This window comes from Balaenoptera physalus (assembly GCF_965194825.1).
Source record: "Balaenoptera physalus genome assembly, chromosome: 18".
Lineage (NCBI taxonomy): Eukaryota > Metazoa > Chordata > Mammalia > Artiodactyla > Balaenopteridae > Balaenoptera > Balaenoptera physalus.
In genome coordinates this window covers 75,661,736-75,680,357 of record NC_138899.1, presented here as the reverse complement: position 1 = coordinate 75,680,357, position 18,622 = coordinate 75,661,736, and the positions used below count along the sequence as shown (strand labels likewise).

Sequence of the window (18,622 nt, the reverse complement as noted above, 5' to 3'; positions counted from 1 at the left end):
TGAAGGAGGCCTTATAACTTGTCCGCAAACCCCAGACCCAGAGGCAGACAAAAGTGTAACTGCCAGCCTAACATCAAGACAGGGTAAGTCCCCGCTGTACAGGACCCCATCCCAGTTTTTGGACCCAGGTAGAGTGCAGCCAGTGCTTGTTTTCTCGGGGTCCAGGTTCAGCATGAAGATGCGTGGGTCTCTTGCTGTGCCCTGACCTTGGCTGCAAGCTCAGGAGAGAGGACATGCTTGCTCGTTGGCTGGAGGCCACCCCATCGGGCCAGGCACTCCTGTCGGTCTCACCGGGGACCCTCTGTCCACATTCAGCCTGGAACTTTGCAATATTGTGCAGAGTTCCCAGCAGCAGTGGCTTGTGATCAGCTCTATTTAGAAGAACAGTGTTAAAAACATAAATTGCCCAGAGGGTGTGCTTAACATTAAAGTGTCAAGCAGTAGAAGGGAGAAGAGACTTGTGAAAATGAAGTTTAATTTTGCTACAGGGAACTTTCATTCTTTGTGCTGCATTTTTTAAGGATGTCTCTTAAACCATCCCCGAGGTTGGTCTTTAGACAGTTGATTCATTTTACAGCAAAAACTCAGATCCGTTAAAATTAAAGCACAAAGATCCATTAATATTAAAGCCTCCTGCTGGGTGTTAAAATTTCATTATCATACCTGTCCTCATTATAAATATTTGTTTTCTATTCACATGAGACCACTGGGAAGAGAAGATTTACCTTGATTTTTGTATTCAGAATATTCAGTTACCTATTTACCATGGTTTCATTTATTTCTAGATGAAAATTTCCCTTTTTTGTGTGCAGCTGAGTATGTCTCTAAGTTGCCAGAGAGGAGAGGAATTGCTATTAAATGCGGATGATCATTTATTTGCAAGTTAAAGTATATTCTGAAAAGGATGAAGGCTTATTCTTGCCTGAAGCTTGTTTGTTCTGTGAGAGCTGTGAGGTGTCTCTGAGGGCTGTTTCTATGCTGTGTTTTTTCCTGTGTCTTAGCTGTGAGGTATATTCCTGTTCCAGAGAAACCCTCTACATGTGTTGGTAGAGGAAGTAGAGAAAGGTGAGGAAAGGTGTCTGGACTGGACCTACAAAGAATAAAAAACCCATAACGTTTGCATAGTTTAAATGCAGGGCTAGTGATTCTGAGTCTAAATCGTATTTTGTAATGCCATCGTGTAAGCACACGCATTTGTACATTGACATTGATGGAGTTCATCTTGAATGACCACGTGTACCTGAAGCTTTAGGGAATCTGATCTACAGAAAAAGAAAATTAGAGTACTTGTTTCAAAAACGTTGTCATATGTATGTGTGTGTGTCTGTGTGTATGTATTTTGGGTGGGCCAAAAAGTTCGTTTGGATTTTTCCGTAACATCTTTGGGAAAACCTGAACAAACGTTTTGGCCAACCCAGTATGTGTGTATGTGTGTACACACACATACACACACACACACAAGTATATATATATACACACACACATATAGACAGGTATATTATGTTAAATAGTTCAGGAGGTATTTATTGGGTGATTATTATGTATTGGGTACTATGTAGACGTCGTGGAGGCAAAGGTAAATATGACATGGTCCTTGCCTTCCAGAAACCTGGAGTCTAGGAGGAGACAGAGACAGGTGAGTGAGCAGTTCAGGTACAGGTGGAGGGGGCTTTCACCCGGGGCTTGAAGTGTATGCAGTTCTGGAGGCCCTTCTTAAAAAATGTACACAATTACAAAAAGAGCATCAGATAGAGAAACGAATGTTTATTTAGGAAGTGTCAGCTCCCACACCTGGGCCGTGGGAGGCACCCAGAGCAGGTAGAGCACCTGAGGAGGACCCAGCACCCACCTGTGGGCCTTGGGAGCCGCTTCCCAGAGGAGGTGGTACTGGGGCGTGTCTTGTCTCCACTCTTGCCCCCCACGCCTGTTCTCCCGCCAGCAGTCAGAGGGAACCTTTAACATCCGCTGCAGATGACATCGCTCCCTGCTCACAGGTCTCCACATGCTCTCCATCCTCGCAGAACAAACCCCACGCCCTTCCTCCTTCGCCCCCTGGTTCCTAATGCGCCACCTGCCCGCCTTGCCGTTCATCTTCTTCCTGAGCCAGGTTCGCCTGGGCCACCCCTCCGCTCGCTCGCATGCTTCCTGCCCCGTGCGTGGCCTGTGGTCTGCTCCTACGCCGCGTGCCGGCTGCCCCAGCGTGGCCCTCGGAAGGGCCTTCCTGGCCACGCCCTGCATTCTCTGCCCTCTTCCTTCCGAGTTCTCTTCCTCAGAGCACCATCACGGTGCCGCATACTCACTTGTTCGTCTGTCTCCCCAGCTGGAACGTAGGCTCTGGGAGGAGGTCTGGTTCTCCGCTTCTCTCTCACCCCCTGGAGTGGGGTCTGGCACACAGGAGACCCCGGTTAACTATCTGTTAGATGACCAGGTGAATGTGGGTAGCTGGGACGGTACTTGGGGGCTTTGTTCTCAGCGGCTTGCCAAAAGGGGAGTTAATGGTCTTCCAGGGCTCGAAATATTTTGAAAGGCTAAAATCGTGTTTGTTTCTGAGCAACATAAAATTTACAGAATTTCTAAATTCTTTGGAAAAAAACTTCCCTGCCAGATTTCCTCTGGACGGCCAGCATCTGATTACCTGAAATAGGTCTCATTCTGTGTTGTAAGTAACACCTCTAGTTTTGCTGTTTCTAATGCTCCATTTGGATGTGGTTGGAAGAGATTTAAGGTAAAGAAGTGGGAGAGGGAAGGAAAAGTTAAAGTGTGTGTGTGGTGGGGATGCAAGTTTAAAGAGCTGCAAAAATCCCATATAAAATGTTTCCTTCTCATTATGCATTTGTTAAACGATCTGAAAACGGGTTTGATCATGAAAACAGTGGCATGCTGACCGGGAAGGTGATCTCTGTTCTTTATGTTCCTTCGGGACACACAAGCCTCTTCGCTAGGATGGCAGTTTGCAAAGTGGGCTGTGTCCTGAGTGAGTGCCATGGGGAGGCTCCTGAAATTCCTTTGTGGGTGGAGAATGAGGCAGAAAGTAAGCCTTATTATGTTTTGCTCTAAGGACGGACACAGGCAGCTTCGCTTGGTCACCTGTAATGCTCTGAACTGAGGTGTCCGGAGGGCGTGATGGGAGGTCACGCCTGGAAGGAAAGAGCAACAACTTCACACCTCTGTCCCCTTTGCAGGGTGAAGTAGATTTACAAATCACATTATCTGGTTTTAACTAAATTAATCTAGAAACTGACTATCATAGTAGCCAGTGAAAGTGCAAATGAACATCCAGAAAATGGCAGAATTGATACGGTTTCTGCTGCTCCTTGTATGAGAATTTCCTTAGCCAAGTAAAAGATAAAATGATAGCCTAATCCTATTGGACAAGAAGTTGGCCAGAAATTCAAAATCACCAGGATTTTCTGAAATGCGGATTTAGAGCTGTGATTGTAATACTGTATCTTCTCCTAACTGGGTAGTAGTAAGTCTTCTTATATTAGTTACTGGTCAGAATACAGGTATATACAATTTATAAATGAACAAGTTCACACATGTTGGGGGATGTATGCTCGAAGTGTCTTACCGTTCGGGGGCGTCCACTCAAGAAAGCTTAGTGCCCACTGCTCGACGGTCCTGCTATTCAAAAGTGTGGTCCCCAGACGTGGGACCCTTTTAGAAATGAAGACTCTCGGGCTCCCACCTCAGACCTCCAGAATCAGCATCTGCATCTCACCAGGCTCCCAGGCGGTTTGTAGGCACATCACAGTTTGGGAAATACTGCTCTAGGACGCATTTTATAACATTGCTTCTGGGCTTTTGACGTCAGGGAGTGATTTCCCCACACAAGAAATCGCAGAATTAAACAAGTTTGGTTTTGAATCTTCCTTCTGTCACTTACAAACTTGACCTCAGGTAGTTCAGTGAACATCCGAGACCCTGTTTCCACGTCTGTAAAGTAGAGAGAACAGTACCTGCCTCCTGGGTGTGTGTAGGGACCCCCTGTGCGTGAAGCAGGAAGAGGAGGGGGTCGGTGAGCGTGGGTTCAGCCCCTCCTTCCTCCCCTCGGCCTCCTTAGTCTGTGAACCTTCAGCAGGGGGGATGGCTTATCTTACAATTTCAGAGCACAGAGGTCTTTAAACTTTTTGCTCAGGTACCTCCTAAAAGAGTTTTGAAAAATCGCGTACACCGTCTCACTTTTTAAAGTTAACATCGAAAAATTTCATCACAAGTTTAAAGAGTTGCAAAATAATCCCTAGGTTATTGGGAATATGGATAATTTAAAATAAAACTGGTGGTGTCGCTCTTTCCAATCTAGCCAATGGAATAAAAAGCCAGGAGATTTGATAGGGCTCTCAGTGGGGGGCTGTGGAGTGGGAGGAGCCAGAGTTCACCGGCCCCTGACCTTGAACTTTGGTGGTGTCTGCAGAAGCAGCTGAGTCCCCTGGTGGCTCCAGCTCCTACTGGCCGGGCCGGGCCAGGCTCCCGGGGGTCCCGGCTTCTTCCTGGGGTCGCTGCCCCCGGGGCTCTGCTCACACTGGGGGGCTGGCGTTGATTCCCGGCACTTGCTCCTCCGTCTGGCTCCCTGGTTCCCAGCGGGTTTCTCACCTCTTCGTGCATTTGCGTGACCAGTTCCCTGCATTAATGCCCTCTGTGACAGACACTTAAAGTGGATTCTGTTTTCCTTGGTAAGAGTCTGACTGACACCCCAGTCTTTATCTCTATACCAGTATTTGGAATTGTCCCATTGTCACCTGAAGAGTTTAAAGCCTGAATCAACGCCCTAGAGAAAGATTCAGGGTGTGTGAAGGGTGTGCTTTCCTTAAAAACTGCAAGACAGGCAGATGCGAGGAGGAAAGATACTCCCAGCAGCAGGATTTGGGGGAAAAGTACATACAGGAGATAAGGATCTATAAACTGAGTCCCTTAAAACGAGCGCCCCTGAAAAGCCTTTGTGTGCTCTAGGGTGAAGTTGGCTGCCTCGCAAAGGCACATGGGATGCTGCTTTGAGTAAATGGGTGACCGCGTGTGTCCCAAAGTCCCAGATATCCAGGGAGCCTTCTCTAGCACTCGTGGGGCCCAAACTCAGGCCAGCTCAGTGAAACGGGTGCCGAGTCTGCTGCATCCTGAGGCTGAACCTGATGGTTGCCTGGACCGGGCTTCTCCAAGGGCCGGCCCTGGCCGAGCAGGGAGAGCCGCCAGGAGCCAGGGCTGGCGGCAGGTAGGAAGCCCATGGGAAGCCCCAGCAGTCACACCGTCAGCTGGGAGCTGGAAGCGGGCTGCTCCCCTCACTGTGCCGCCAAGCGTGCTGAGGTCTGCACTTGTGTGCACCTGCAGCCTGGCTTTGGAGCTCTGCCACTTATCTGGGGGAGATCTCTTTGACAAATTTGGTTACAGAATGTCAGGTGCATTTATGGGCTAGCCAGCTAATCTGGAAATAGCCTAAGGAGGATTTATAAAACAACTGCTTTCACTGGCCATGGAGTCCTTCCCCCCAGAAGAGTACTGTTTAGCACCTTTGTTGGCTTTCTGCTGTGGTTTTTTGTGAAGTTGCAAATATATCCTGAACTGCAGTCCGTATTAAAATGGAACGAGAGGGGTAGAGTGAAAAATACCAAACAACAACAACAGCAATGAAAGAACACAAAACAAACCTCAAAACCGAAAGCGGCGCTTATGCAGAGAGAGACTGTCTCCTGTGTGGAGTGCTGGCTGGGCTGGGCTGGGCTGGGTGCTGTCCCCGGGGCTCATGTTCTCCGAAGTTCCTAGTTCTCACCGTGAACTTATCGGGTGGATGTTGTCACTGAGCCCGTTTTATTGATGGGGAAGCTGAGAGTCGCTTGCCTAGAGCCGCACAGATAACAGGAGGCGTAGCTGAAGTTGAACCAGGCATCCTGGCTCCAGAACCCAACTTCTCAGCCACTGAATCAACCTCTGAGCCCATTAGCCGCCCACTCTGTAAGGAGCTGTGGACATATCCCGAGGAGGCTGGTTGCCCTTTGCCTGGCTCCCCTGGGAAGGGAGGACCTTGGTTGTTGAGGGTATTGAGACAAGGTTCAATTTACTTTTTAGCAATTAATGCTGTTTCAAAGAGCCATCCTGGGTACCGAATCCGCAGTTTCTTCTAGGGAATGCTGTACCATCTGAGAAAATCTGGGAAGATAACAGTTCTGAGAGACAAAGGCAAGCCTTCTTAAACTTAGAAATTTGACCTTCCAATTAATGATTCTTCTTTTTTAAAAATCCAGAAGATTAAAGTCATACGGTCTGTGGGTTTTCTGGAGGGATTAAAGATCAGAGATAATTTTTTGGAAGCTGTCACGTGGGGAATGGGAGAGAGATCCAGACCAGAACAAAGTTGGCTCTTGAAAGAGAAGGTAAAGCATTAAATACGTTGTGGGTGGGTGGGTGGGTGGTGCTAACCAGGAAGCGAGAGGGCTTTAGACCAGTACCAGGAGGCAGCAAGAACCAGGGAACAGGCTGCCTTTTGGGAAAGTGGGAAGCAGATAATAGTTTTGGAAGTCAAACTACAGAATGGCCCTTTTCAAATTTTTACATAAATAAGGAAGGAATGAAAATACACTTGACGTGGTGATGTGGAAGTAACAGCGAAGGGCTTGTTGGTGGAGCTTTGATGACCAGTACCTAAGAAGGTGTTCAGGGAAAGAGAACATACACACATGGGGCGGAGGAGATGCCTCCTTAAGTTCAAGTTTGCACAGTCTGACCTTGTCATTTCACTTTGGCATTTCCAGTGTTAGTCGTCATCAGTCCATCAGTTCATCCGTCCGTCCATCCATCCATCCATCCATCCATCATTTCCATAAATACCTTTGAGCTTCTGCTACATGCCAGGCCCTGGGCTGGGTGCTAAGGACACTGTGGAGAACAAAGCCACACGTGGCCCCTGCTGTGTTAATACCATTAAAAAGCCCCAGTATAGATGATTATAGCCGCTGCGCTTAGCACTGTGCAGGGCAGCTCCGTGCTCTGGATGTCAGATGATCCGACCTAATAAAAGAACGAGAAGAAGGAAGCCATCACGTGAGGTTGAGCCACTTCCCTGGGAGGCAGGGCACGCACATCTTCCCCAAGATTGAAATTCTTTTACAGGAAGGATTCTCAAATGAAGTTATCCAGGGATCCAGGGCCTTTTCTACCTTGTATTCTTTTTTACATTTATACCAGGTCAGTTATACTAGGGTTGTAGCTCAGGAATTAAACCCATGGCAACGGCAGCAACACTGAATTGCGGACCTGCCTTTTTCACTGACCTGCTGTATAAAATAAAATTAAGACTAACATTTGCATAGCAATTAGTAGCTGGCCAAGTGCTTTCATGTGCTCGCTTCAGCTTGTATCTCTGCTTTATCCCAGCCCTCCTTCCTCTCTCTCCTCATCCGCCTACCTCCCAGGTGGGTAGGACAGGAGGGACCTTATTATCATCTCAGCAACATCAAATGCAGTTTGAAGATTTGCTGCACTGGAGATTAAAAACAAAATCATCACGTGTGCCCACCCTCTCCCCGTCTCAACCTCAGCAACTAGAGAGGGGGACAGATCCTTTCAGATACAATGTGTGAGTTTCTCTGAGGCAGACTGAGGGTTCTGGGAGTGTGAGGCGGGAACCCCTACCCCGTGGGTGTGCGGGGGTGGAGGTTTCTGCAGAGTTTTAAAGAATGAGTAAGATTCAGTTGGAAAAGGACCGTGGGTAAGGGCAGGTTCAGACAGAGGGTGAGCTTTGCTGGAGGAGGAGGTGGGAAGGCTGCAGTTGGAGAGCGTGTGCTCTAGAGCGTGAGTTCAGTCCTCTGCGTTCTTTGATTAAAGGATAAAACTTCCCTTTGCTTCTGAACTGAAAAAAACAAACAAACAAACAAGCTGCCGTTGACGGCAGGTCCTCCCTTTCCATCTCCAGGGCTCATTCCCTGAACTAAGCCGCATTCGGATGGGGGAGGGAGGGGAGAAGGTGGGAGAAGGTTAAGACACCACCTGTTGGGAGGGGTAGGGCGCCAGGAGCAAGAGGGCTTTGAACGGGCATCAACGGGCAGCAAGGACAAGGGAACAGGCTACTTTTGGGGGAGGGGGAAGTAGATAATCGGAGGTGTTTTTTATTTATTTATTTATTTATTTATTTATTTATTTATGGCTGTGTTGGGTCTTCGTTTCTGTGCGAGGGCTTTCTCTAGTTGCGGCAAGCGGGGGCCACTCTTCATCGCGGTGCGCGGGCCCCTCACTGTCGCGGCCTCTCTTGTTGCGGAGCACAGGCTCCAGACGCGCAGGCTCAGTAATTGTGGCTCACGGGCCCAGTTGCTCCGCGGCATGTGGGATCTTCCCGGGCCAAGGCTCGAACCCGTGTCCCCTGCATTGGCAGGCAGATTCTCAACCACTGCGCCACCAGGGAAGCCCCGGAGGTGTTTTTAAGGTGACATTTTGGGCGCCTTTATCAGGCTCAAGTGCAGAGCTAAGCCCTGTGCAGTTGTCACATGTGCCCTTTACGCCGACCCTCTGAATTAGGTGTCGCTGTCTCCATTGTACCTTACAAGAATCTGAGGCCCAGTGGGGTTGGAACCAGGGTGGACCTCACCCCGCCCTGCCCTGCTTCCGTTGTCAGGCCTGCAAGGCTTGGGTGAGGCCTGTGAGCTGCCGGCGGCATTGCCCTGGGCTGGACGTCTGCAGACAGTCCCCAGGCTCGTCTGGCATGGCTGGATTCTTCGGAGACATAATGAACGAAAGGACTTGGGGGACTGCTTGAGGGCCTCATCCCTGCAGTATAGTCCTTTCTGTGGACAAACATGTTTGTAGACCCATTCGTAAGCTGGGCCTGTCTGTGCGAGGCTTCGCTTTCTAGGACTTGGAGACCGTGAGCCGTATGCTGGCTTCCTCAGGCCTGTGGCCGTCTGCCAGCTTCCAAACTATAGTAATTAAGGCGTTTATGAGTTAGCAGCGCTCGCTGTAATACGGAGGACAAGTAGCTACTATTAAACTTAACTACCGAGGTAAAGCTTGATTTTCATAAAACATCTTGACTTTTTAAAGGCATGGGGTAAATCATCCTGTAACTGATTTAAGAAAGACTGTTTATTTACGGAGCTTCGCAGAGAAACATCATACAGAGAGAAGAGATCTAGTATGGGAAATGCGTGTGTTGCCCAAGAAAAACGTTTCTGTAGGAAAACAGCCTGCTGGTCAGATGGAGGAAGGAGCGCAAGCCTTCCTGATCACTTGCTTCCCCTGAAACTTGACGGGAGACAGACTGGGGGTTTTTATTTCAGAATGAACCTTGCTGATCAATAAACTTCATTCTGCCTACTTCTGTTGCAAAACCTTGAGCCTGGGGGGAGGTGGAATTAGGGGGAGGGATTTAAATTGTATGTAGTTGTGATCAGTTAGACAAAGCGGCAGATATCTTTGACAAGATGGATTTAGAATTTGCTTAACTGCTATTTGCTACAGTGTTCTGCCATCTGTAAGGAAAGCTCCCATTTGGAGATATAATCAAAATAATATTTCTAGATTTTACTGAGGGTCCTCCTCCCTTAAACAAATACTGTTGTTTCTTCTTTCCAGATAACTGTCTTCCTTTTCTGTGAAACAAGCAAACAACTGGTTTGTTAGAGGAGAAGTGAGTCAGCATTCCTAGCAGGCAGCCCTTTTTGTTGGCTTTTTGTGGGAATCCAGGAATTTGATTTTCTTCCTCCTAAAAGGATAGTGTCTGAAAAGACGTGAGCAGAGAACATCTGAGGACTCAGTGGGTACCATCACTTGAGCTGAGAGGTTGGAAGGAGAGATTTGGACTGGGAACTAGGTCTTGACATTTTCAGACACTGCATGTGAAGGCAGTGGAGAGACCCAGTGTAATTAGAAGAGCAGGGAAATTAGATCGGGGCTGGGCTGTCTTGCCTTCAGTCCTAAGGAGGAAGCAGGCAGCAGAGCGCATCCTAACACCGCGCTACCTGGCTCCCCATTTTAGCTTGAGATAGATGCGTACTGGGCTTAGCCCTTCAGCTGGAAGTGAAGGTTTGCAGTCTGTCTGCTCCCTCCTCTGTCCTCTCTTCTCACTGCTTCTCTCTGTGTGCTGGACACTGGAGAAATTGGGACAAGTTCTTTTGGTGCTGCTTTTAGAGAAACGCACTAAATCTATATGTGAAATGCCTCCCGAGTCCCCACGCGCACTGTCTTTGCAGACGTTGTCGTTATGCATGGGGTGAGGTGTGACCGGCATTCGCTCACGTTTTGTGTCTGCCTGTGTAGCTCCCTGCTGGACTGCTCTAGTCTAGCCTCACAACAGGAACCCTCCTGGCCCGTGGCAGGTGCCTTGCTAGTTCTGTCAGTTACAAAGGCTGTTCTTATCCAAGAATCAGTCTGTTAGGGAATCTTATCAGGCCCAGAGAGCCAGCGGACAGAGATGGTTGAGCCTCTGCCGCTCATGGATGGGGCCAATCTGGGGTGGTACCCCTTGATGGAGTGACTCCGCTGGCCCTGACGGGTGGGGGAGGTTAGTTTCCCCAGTGCCCTGGCGTGAACAGAGGAAGTGTCCCCCGGCGTGGGGATGGTGTGTAAAATGAGAAGTAGTAGGCGGGGGATTGGAGTGCATTTGGACTGCTGAAGTGTGTGTGAGATTGTGAAGATTAATTGCCTGTTGGATAAATGATGGTCAGAATTGTGCGGGAGAATTAATCCCGGGCAGCCTGCACATCCACATAAAGCCCTACAAGATTATCGTTCTGCGTGTAGTTGGGAGACTGGGAGGCCAGACAGGCCTGTGTGGGTACAGTTCTGCCCCTTACTAGCTTTTCTGAGCCTCAGTTTCTCTTACTCTGAAATGAGAACAGCCAGCCCAAGGGCTGCTTTGAAGAGTAAATTAAATGGGTGTGTTTGTGTTCATAAATTGAAAACTCCCCCGCACTTAATAGGCAGTTGGCAGGCAGTAGCTGCTCTTATATCAAGGCCAAAGTATGATCTTTGGGAATAGTCTTCAGAAGTCAGGAGTCTTGGAGCTTTGTCCGTGTTGTTTTTGCTGAGCCCAGAACAGTGCCTGGCGCATCATGGGCACTCAGTCCAGCAGGCCCTTGGTACCCACAGGTTCTGCATCCTCAGATTCAACTAACTGGGGATTCAACCAACTGTGGGTTGAAAATATTTGGGGAAAAAAATTCCAGAAAATTTCAAAAAGTGGAACTTGAATTTGCCACGCCTGCAGCTACATACATAGCATTTACATTGTATTTACAAGTATTTACGTACATTACATTGTATAGGTATCATAAGTAATCTAGAGATGATTTAAAGTATACGAGAACATGTGCCTAGGTTGTATGCAGATACCACATCACTTTATAGAAGGGACTTAAGCATCCACGGATTTGGGTATCCAAGGGAGTCCTGGAACCAGTCCCCTGCAGATACCAAGGGACAACTGTACTTACCCGGGTGTGGAAGAATCTGGATAGGAGGCAGATTTCTGTATGTTCAGCGACTGAAGAGTGCATGTGTGAAAGGGAGATGTGACCACTTGGGAGACTTGCGTTGGGAAAGGCAGCCTGGGCCTGTTTTCCCTGACCCTGTTCCCAGAGATTCCCAGAGGACTCCCCATGGGTTCCCCCCTTAGATTTTTGGGGCCACCCTCCTCCCTCTACACACCCAGCTCCCAAAAGTATGTGGGAAAGAAAACCTTCTTTATTTTCATCCTTAACATAGGAGGGAGAGGCTAACATTTACAAAAGGAGTTAATCAGAAATAGACCCTGCCATACACACACACACACACACACACACACACACACACACACACACACACACACACACACACACACACCCTTCCCCACCCCACACTTGACTTTAATGTACATGTGTGACAAGAAAAGTAACACTAATCAATCTGAATGGGATTATTCAGCAATATTGGTGGCATAGCTGGTTTGAAATTTGGAAATCATTCATTTGGGGTGACACCTGGTAAGATATACGCCCACTCCAGGTGATTAAATAATAAGACCACCAACAACAATACAATCAAACATCAGAAAAACTAGAAGAAAATAGAATGTGATATTCATGAGGTCCCTGGAGGGTAGATGACTTTCAAGGATGAGAAGTGATCCAGGGATTTCACTACATAAAAGTGAAATCATCTGATGTGAAAACAAAACGTAGCCAGAGTGGAAAGTGTATTGGCTGCAAATATGATCAAGTATTAATGTTTGTTATATATACAAAGAGCTTATCTAGGTTGATAAATAGTAGATAGGTGGGAAAAAAGCAAACAATTTGGAAGATGTGGAGCTGATAAACATGTGGAAATAGGTCAGTTTCAGTGGAATCAAATAAATGCCAGTGGAAGAAGCTACCACTTTTATCTACTACACTTGAAAAACTCAATGAAAACAATACTTGGGCTGGCAAGGGTATGCTCTCGTACATTTTTGGTTGTGTTGTAAGTCAGTGTAAAATTTTCAGAAAGCAGTTTGACAGGCAATCCCCAAATCAATAAAGGCATGAATATCTAGTGATTTAGTGTTCTGGGAATTTATCCTAAGGAGATAGTACGAAAAAGAAAACCATCTACACACAGGATGTTTGCTGTAGTTTCATTTGTAATAGCAGAAAATTGGAAACATCTTAAAAGCTAAGGGAGTGGGACACGTCTCGTCTCGTGGATGAATTCTAAAGTCATTGAAAGTGATTTTGAAGCTGATCATAATATGGAAAAAATTTATAATGTTGACTGAATAATAGGAATACTATTTTACATCCAAAATGACTTAAGCTAAACATGTATGAAAAGAGAAGAAATATGTACTAATAGATATTTCCCATTGGACTGCTGATGCTAAGGTTTTGTTTTATAGTTTCAAACCATATGTATTTAAATAATTATCGTTAGAGGGTGAGCAATAAGAAGAAGAAATTAAGATTTTCTACAAACATATAAAAGTCATTTGCATGGTACTTGGCGTCCTGTTTCTGCACGTTCCAGTTCTTTGTAGGAGAGAGTTTTGATAATAAAGCCCCATCTTTATCCACAGATAGTTAAAGCAGAGCCCCAAGCTCATCAAATTCAAATCCTCTTCTGCTTTTCCCCCTTCCTCCAGCTTCCCTCCCTCCACATAAGCAATTGGTTTCCTTGACTCTCAGGAACTAGCCCAGAGGCTGTTTTGTCCCCCAGACAAATAGTTGATTCCGTATTAAAATTCATTCCCTTTTCTGATTAACAAGTTCAAGTCCTGTACAGCCCTCCCACTCAGTTACCATTCGTTGGTTTGAGAACACACCTCATCCCCTGGAAAACTGCTGAGATGGACACAATCACCATCTAGCCCTGTGGTTCCGCCCTGGGTTATTATGCAGGAACCCGCAGTGCCATTAGAGGTGTGTGTGCCCCAAGGTTTGCAAGCCTTCTAACGTAGCCCAGGGCTGAGGGACTTTGACCTTGGACAGGAGAGGTTAATACTAACCACCTCAGCACTTCTGCTCCTTGGCGGTGGGTGCAGAGTAAGCTTTGTGCACCTGTCTATGTGTTCGCCTGGAGTAGGCTTTCCAGTGAGGAAAAGAGAATTCATTTTAGCAGAAGAATAATGTTTCACAGGGGCCGCAAGGGTTTTAGGTTCTGCTGAAAACAGATATGCTTTAATATAAAGTTGATTTTCAGGCTCCATCCCCCATACAGTCCTTCTTTGGAGTTCAGAAATCATGGGTTAGGAGTCACTAATTATATCCCTGAGACTCTGGCTTTCTTCTCCTGCCACTTTGCCCACTTCTGAGAATCTGTGGAGATTAATTTAGGCGACCTAACCAGCCTCGCCTCTCCCCCTATATATTCACAAATGCAGGAAGTTTTCTTACAAGCATCTCCCTGTTGTGAGTTCCCAGTGTAACAAATGTTAACTACATAGTAACCATAGCAGGTATTTTATTATAAGGGTCATTGTTTCCTACACTATTTTATGGAGAAGACAAGGTTAACCTGATTTCCAGTTATTGGGCCAACCCACATAGATCAAAATTTGAGCTGTGCTCATGTCCAGACGGGAGAGCTCTGGGCTTTAAGAATGTGTCAAGGCAAGTGCTTGGCACCTGTAGCTACTGAAATTCCCAGGCTTCCTGGCTCATCAGGGGTTGTACTAATTGGTCAGGTGAGGAGTGTCTGCTGTAATTTACTAGGTTTCTGCTGCTGCCATTGTCACTGCTCACAGGGCCCAACTCGGTGTCTGGGTGGCTTAGTGGAACCGAAAGCCTGAAGGGGTGGATGTGGGTATAGGAGGTGCTTGAAGGATACTCTGGTTTCTGAGGCACTGACTTAATTCATTTATTCAGTATATACTTCTTGAGTCCTTATTATTTGTCATCACTAATCTTTTTTGTTTGTTTGTTTCTAGAAGTTTTTTTTAACAGCTTTATTGGAGTATAATTGCTTTACAATGGTGTGTTAGTTTCTGCTTTATAACAAAGTGAATCAGCTATACATATACATATATCCCCATATCTCTTCCCTCTTGCATCTCCCTCCCTCCCACCCTCCCTATCCCACCCCTCTAGGTGGTCCCAAAGCACCGAGCTGATCTCCCTGTGCTATGCGGCTGCTTCCCACTAGCTATCGGTTTTACATTTGGTAGTGTATATATGTCCATGTCATCACTAATCTTGTGTTTCTTTCCCGCTCTCTTGAACCTAGCTATAAGCAGGCCAACCAAATTGTTAGAGAAGGGGATGGATTAACCCTCCTGTGGATTGAACATAGTTCCGCTATGTTCACAAGCATCACACATAAGACACTGTGTTAATGTTTCCTGGCAGTACCCTTGACTCCAGCGGGCTGTCTTGCCAGTGAATACTGTTGGTCACCAAGAGATTCAAGTTAGATGGTGGGTGGCTTGGTCAGTTCATCACCATCTCTGGAAAGCACATTTCAAGTTCCTGTAGCTTTTTTTTTGGTCAAAGAAGGGCAGCAACTTGGTTTAGTATTCCATTTCACAATAATAGAATGGAATAAGGGCTTTATGTTGTTGGGTTCATTTCTCTAAGACTTTATCCTGAGTGATTAAAAGCCAAAGTGTCTGATGGAGAGTGTTCCATGAAAGCATTGAAGGGAATAAGCAATCCTCTGTTGTGTCCTCAGAACTAAGCAAAACGACTGGAGAGTGCCAGCCACCAACACAGCAGGGGTCTTCAGTACAGAGAAGGAGACGCAGAAAGGTGTTCATTTCTCCTTAAAATAGCTTTTAAAAATAGGACCGTGTTTCCTGCAATGCTGTGTTTAGGAGGACAGGAATTAGAGCCAATAGAATATTCTAGGGGTCCAGTAAAATATTTTGAGCCAGAATAAACCTGAGAGCTCTGGACTTTATATGAGCTTATTGTCTACTTGAGGTGGTAGCATTTATAATGACCTTATGTAAGCTACCTCCGTCCCTCTTTTGGAGTGAGATAAAAAATTGATAAATAATGAAGGTGACAGTGCCAGGTTGTAAATGTGTCAGAATGAGCGCGTGGTGTCCCGTGCACTCCTAGGAGGAGTTAGGGTTATGGGGTGGTAGGAGGGAGGTGAGAAAGCTTTCTGGGGGAGGCTCACCTGGTGTGCCGGGACCAGCAGCGTGGAGTCCTGAATCCAGTTTCTGAGAATAAAGCCTAAACTGTTTTGTTTTTTTTAATAAATTTATTTATTTATATTTATTTTTGGCTGCGTTGGGTCTTCGTTTGTGCGAGGGCTTTCTCTAGTTGCGGCGAGCGGGGGCTACTCTTCATTGCGGTGCGCGGGCCTCTCACTGTCACGGCCTCTCTTGTTGCGGGGCACAGGTTCCCGACGCGCAGGCTCAGTAGTTGTGGCGCATGGGCTTAGTTGCTCTGCGGCATGTGGGATCTTCCCAGACCAGGGCTCGAACCCGTGTCCCCTGCATTGGCAGGCGGATTCTCAACCACTGCACCACCAGGGAAGCCCGCCTAAACTGTTTTATAACTTACAATCCAGTTTTTTTGGTTACCTGCAAAGAATTAGGGGACTTTGGCTCTCAGTCTTATGTGAAAAGTGTAATAACAAGCAGGTGAGCAAAACAAAAATCTTTAAAAAGGCTACTCTGGTGTTTTTTTTTCACCATTTAATAAATTTTAAACAAGTCATGATTGGTAGAAGAGCAGTTAATATTCATTGAATTAGTGGCTAAAGACCATGACTTTTAAAACCCTACAGTGGTAGCTTGATGGTGACCAAACTAAATCAAAAGATTGAAAAGGTGTGGGCCTGAAATTTTGCTTGGTCAAGAAACTGTAGGGTTTTAAACTCACTAAACAAAAACACCCCACTCACATTTTTCACACCTAAGATGCCAGTTCCTTTAGGACCATTGGGCATTTTCAGCCTTTTCTGGGGAAAAGTTGGGTGATTCCCTAGAGAGAAAGAAGTTGATGGACAAATAAGAACCATGGTTATAAGTCTGTGGTCAGCAGTTTATTTTCATTGTATTGTCCTTTTATTTTAAACATTTGTTTTTTTTGCCCCCCTGTATGTAGTTGACGGCTACCAGTAACTGAATTTTTTGGTTAGCATAGACACAGCTGCTCTTGGAGAATATGAAATCATAGTTGCACTCTTCACTTAAAATTTGAAATAAAATATAAAGAACTTTCAAGTGAATACAGCAAAGGAGCATGAGTGTGCATGTATATGTATGTATATGTATGTGTGTGCGTGTGAGTGTGTCTGTTTAGCCGCTCAGCCTGTCTGTGAAGCAGTTGGTAGCTTGGGAAGCAAATTGTAACAAGCGTAAGAATCACAGGTATAGCTTCCAGGGTCCAGCCCCTGAGATTCTGGCCGAGTAGCTCTGGGTTGGAATTCAGGAATCTGCATTTCTGATAAGTATTGGTAAAGACAGGGCTTCGGCTGTCACAAAGGCCCGTGATTTAGAGAAGCACTGCTTTAGAGGCGTGAACTTGGAGCTAATGGAGCCCCTTCCATTTTCACTCTGGTTCTAGCTCTTTCCCCAGTCCTCTGGGTCAGACCCTCACTCATGTGTCAGAGTCAAATTAAAATGATGAAATACCCAGAAAATATGAAATGTTCATATTCAGTTGGCAGAGTGCCCAGCTGTTCTCAGCCGTTTGTGCTTCCCGGCGTGACTCTGGATTCCCCGGTAAGTGCTGGTAATGAGAGGCTGGGCGTGGTTATGCAAATTGTTTCAGCACCGAGTCTCCACCACTGGCTGCACGTCTTAAACTGGGAGAAAATATACCCTGTGGTGTGTGATAGTCAGGATTTCAGCTGTTGGGGGAACCTCCTGTACCGTGTGGTGGATTGTGGTATTTCTAGCGTGTTCCACCCCAAATTAGCCCGTTGATTGGGCTGGCTCGGAAAGAGAAGTGTCATCGGGAACAGAGCCTCCGGTTTTCCCAGTGGGGACATCTTAGGGAAGACGGGGTCTCCGGGATGCTCAGCTGCTATGCTCTTTGTAATTGCTCTTCTCTTGTGATTTCCTTGATGAATGAGCCAAACTGTTTTCTTGAACACAAAACTGGAAACAAACCATCTGAGGCTGTGGGAGAACTGCGCTTCGAACTCCTACTTTTCTTCATTTCAAAAGCTCATAAATTGTTTCTGGGGGTTTCTTACAGGAGTAAACACTGGAGGAGCGGCGTCTGCGGATGGTATGTTTAAGTTTTCACGAGGAGTGCATTTGAGCGCTTCCCCAGCTAGGTGGTTCTGATGCTGATTAGCGGGACGATGCTTGCGGTCCGCACGGGCGCACATGTGTGCGCTGCATTTTGCACCTGCATACGAGACGGTGGCCACTGTGACTGGTGCTGTTTACTGCACCATCTCATTGTTTTGATCCTGTTTGAGCTTAAGTGTTAATTTATCCATAGCTCACCTGAAGCTGTGTGAATTTTCTTTTTTTCTTCCGGTGAAATTCAGGCGACTGGAGCATCATTTTCCTGAACTTGAAGTAGTTGGTAAGCATAGATGATGGTAGAAGTGTGCAGGTAAGGGTGTGGCAGGAACAAAGAAGCGCTGGGGCCACCTCCTGCTTCTCGGCACATGGCCTTTGACGGTTCTGTTATTCATCCCCGCGGCATCTGTGCTTCTGCGCTGCCGAGAACTGTGGGTTAGGAATGTGCCGTGTGAAAATACTAACATGACTGATTCTTGCTTTTCAGCTAGGTTTTCACGTTTGTTTTCAGATGGTTTGAAGTAAATACTGAGATTTATCATAAACTCTCTGCACAGAATTCTTATATTAAAGATAGTTTACATAAGATTTAAGCAGTGGTTTGCAAATAATGGTTTTAGGACAAACTATTGAATTTTCATTTTAACTTGTAGAATTTTGATTTAGCTTTTATTTTTGGTTGAGAACTAGGCAGGTAGGTTTCTCTGTCTTGTATAATTTGATAGGATTTGATAGTAGGAGGATTGGATGTACTCCTGTGTATGACTTCCAGGCCTGCATTTTAAAGTTGCTACATCCTGCTTTTAAAAATGTATTTAATGATGGAGGGTTGATTGAAATTTTAAAATGAGTCTTAAAACGCTAAGTTTTGGAGGACAGTAACAGATCATGAATGCATCAAAATGCAGCATTTTACACCTGCTACCTGAAGCAAACGTTCAAGTTACAGAAATAATCCCTAAATCCCTGCAAGTCTGTGAA

At 46.3% G+C, this 18,622-nt stretch overlaps 1 protein-coding gene across 12 annotated transcripts in view; it reads left to right on the top strand.

The window, feature by feature from the left end:
* The window catches only part of MTUS2 (microtubule associated scaffold protein 2), a 505,324-nt gene that overhangs the window by 42,808 nt on the left and 443,894 nt on the right, over positions 1 to 18,622 (top strand). For 2 of the 12 annotated variants that reach the window (XM_082435496.1, XM_082435495.1), the window contains exon 1: positions 11,763 to 17,618. The exons of the other annotated variants lie outside the window; for them this stretch is intronic. The gene's annotated coding sequence lies outside the window, so the exon portion shown is untranslated. Of the gene's footprint in view, positions 1 to 11,762; positions 17,619 to 18,622 lie in introns of those variants that run through there. 12 annotated transcript variants of the gene reach the window in all.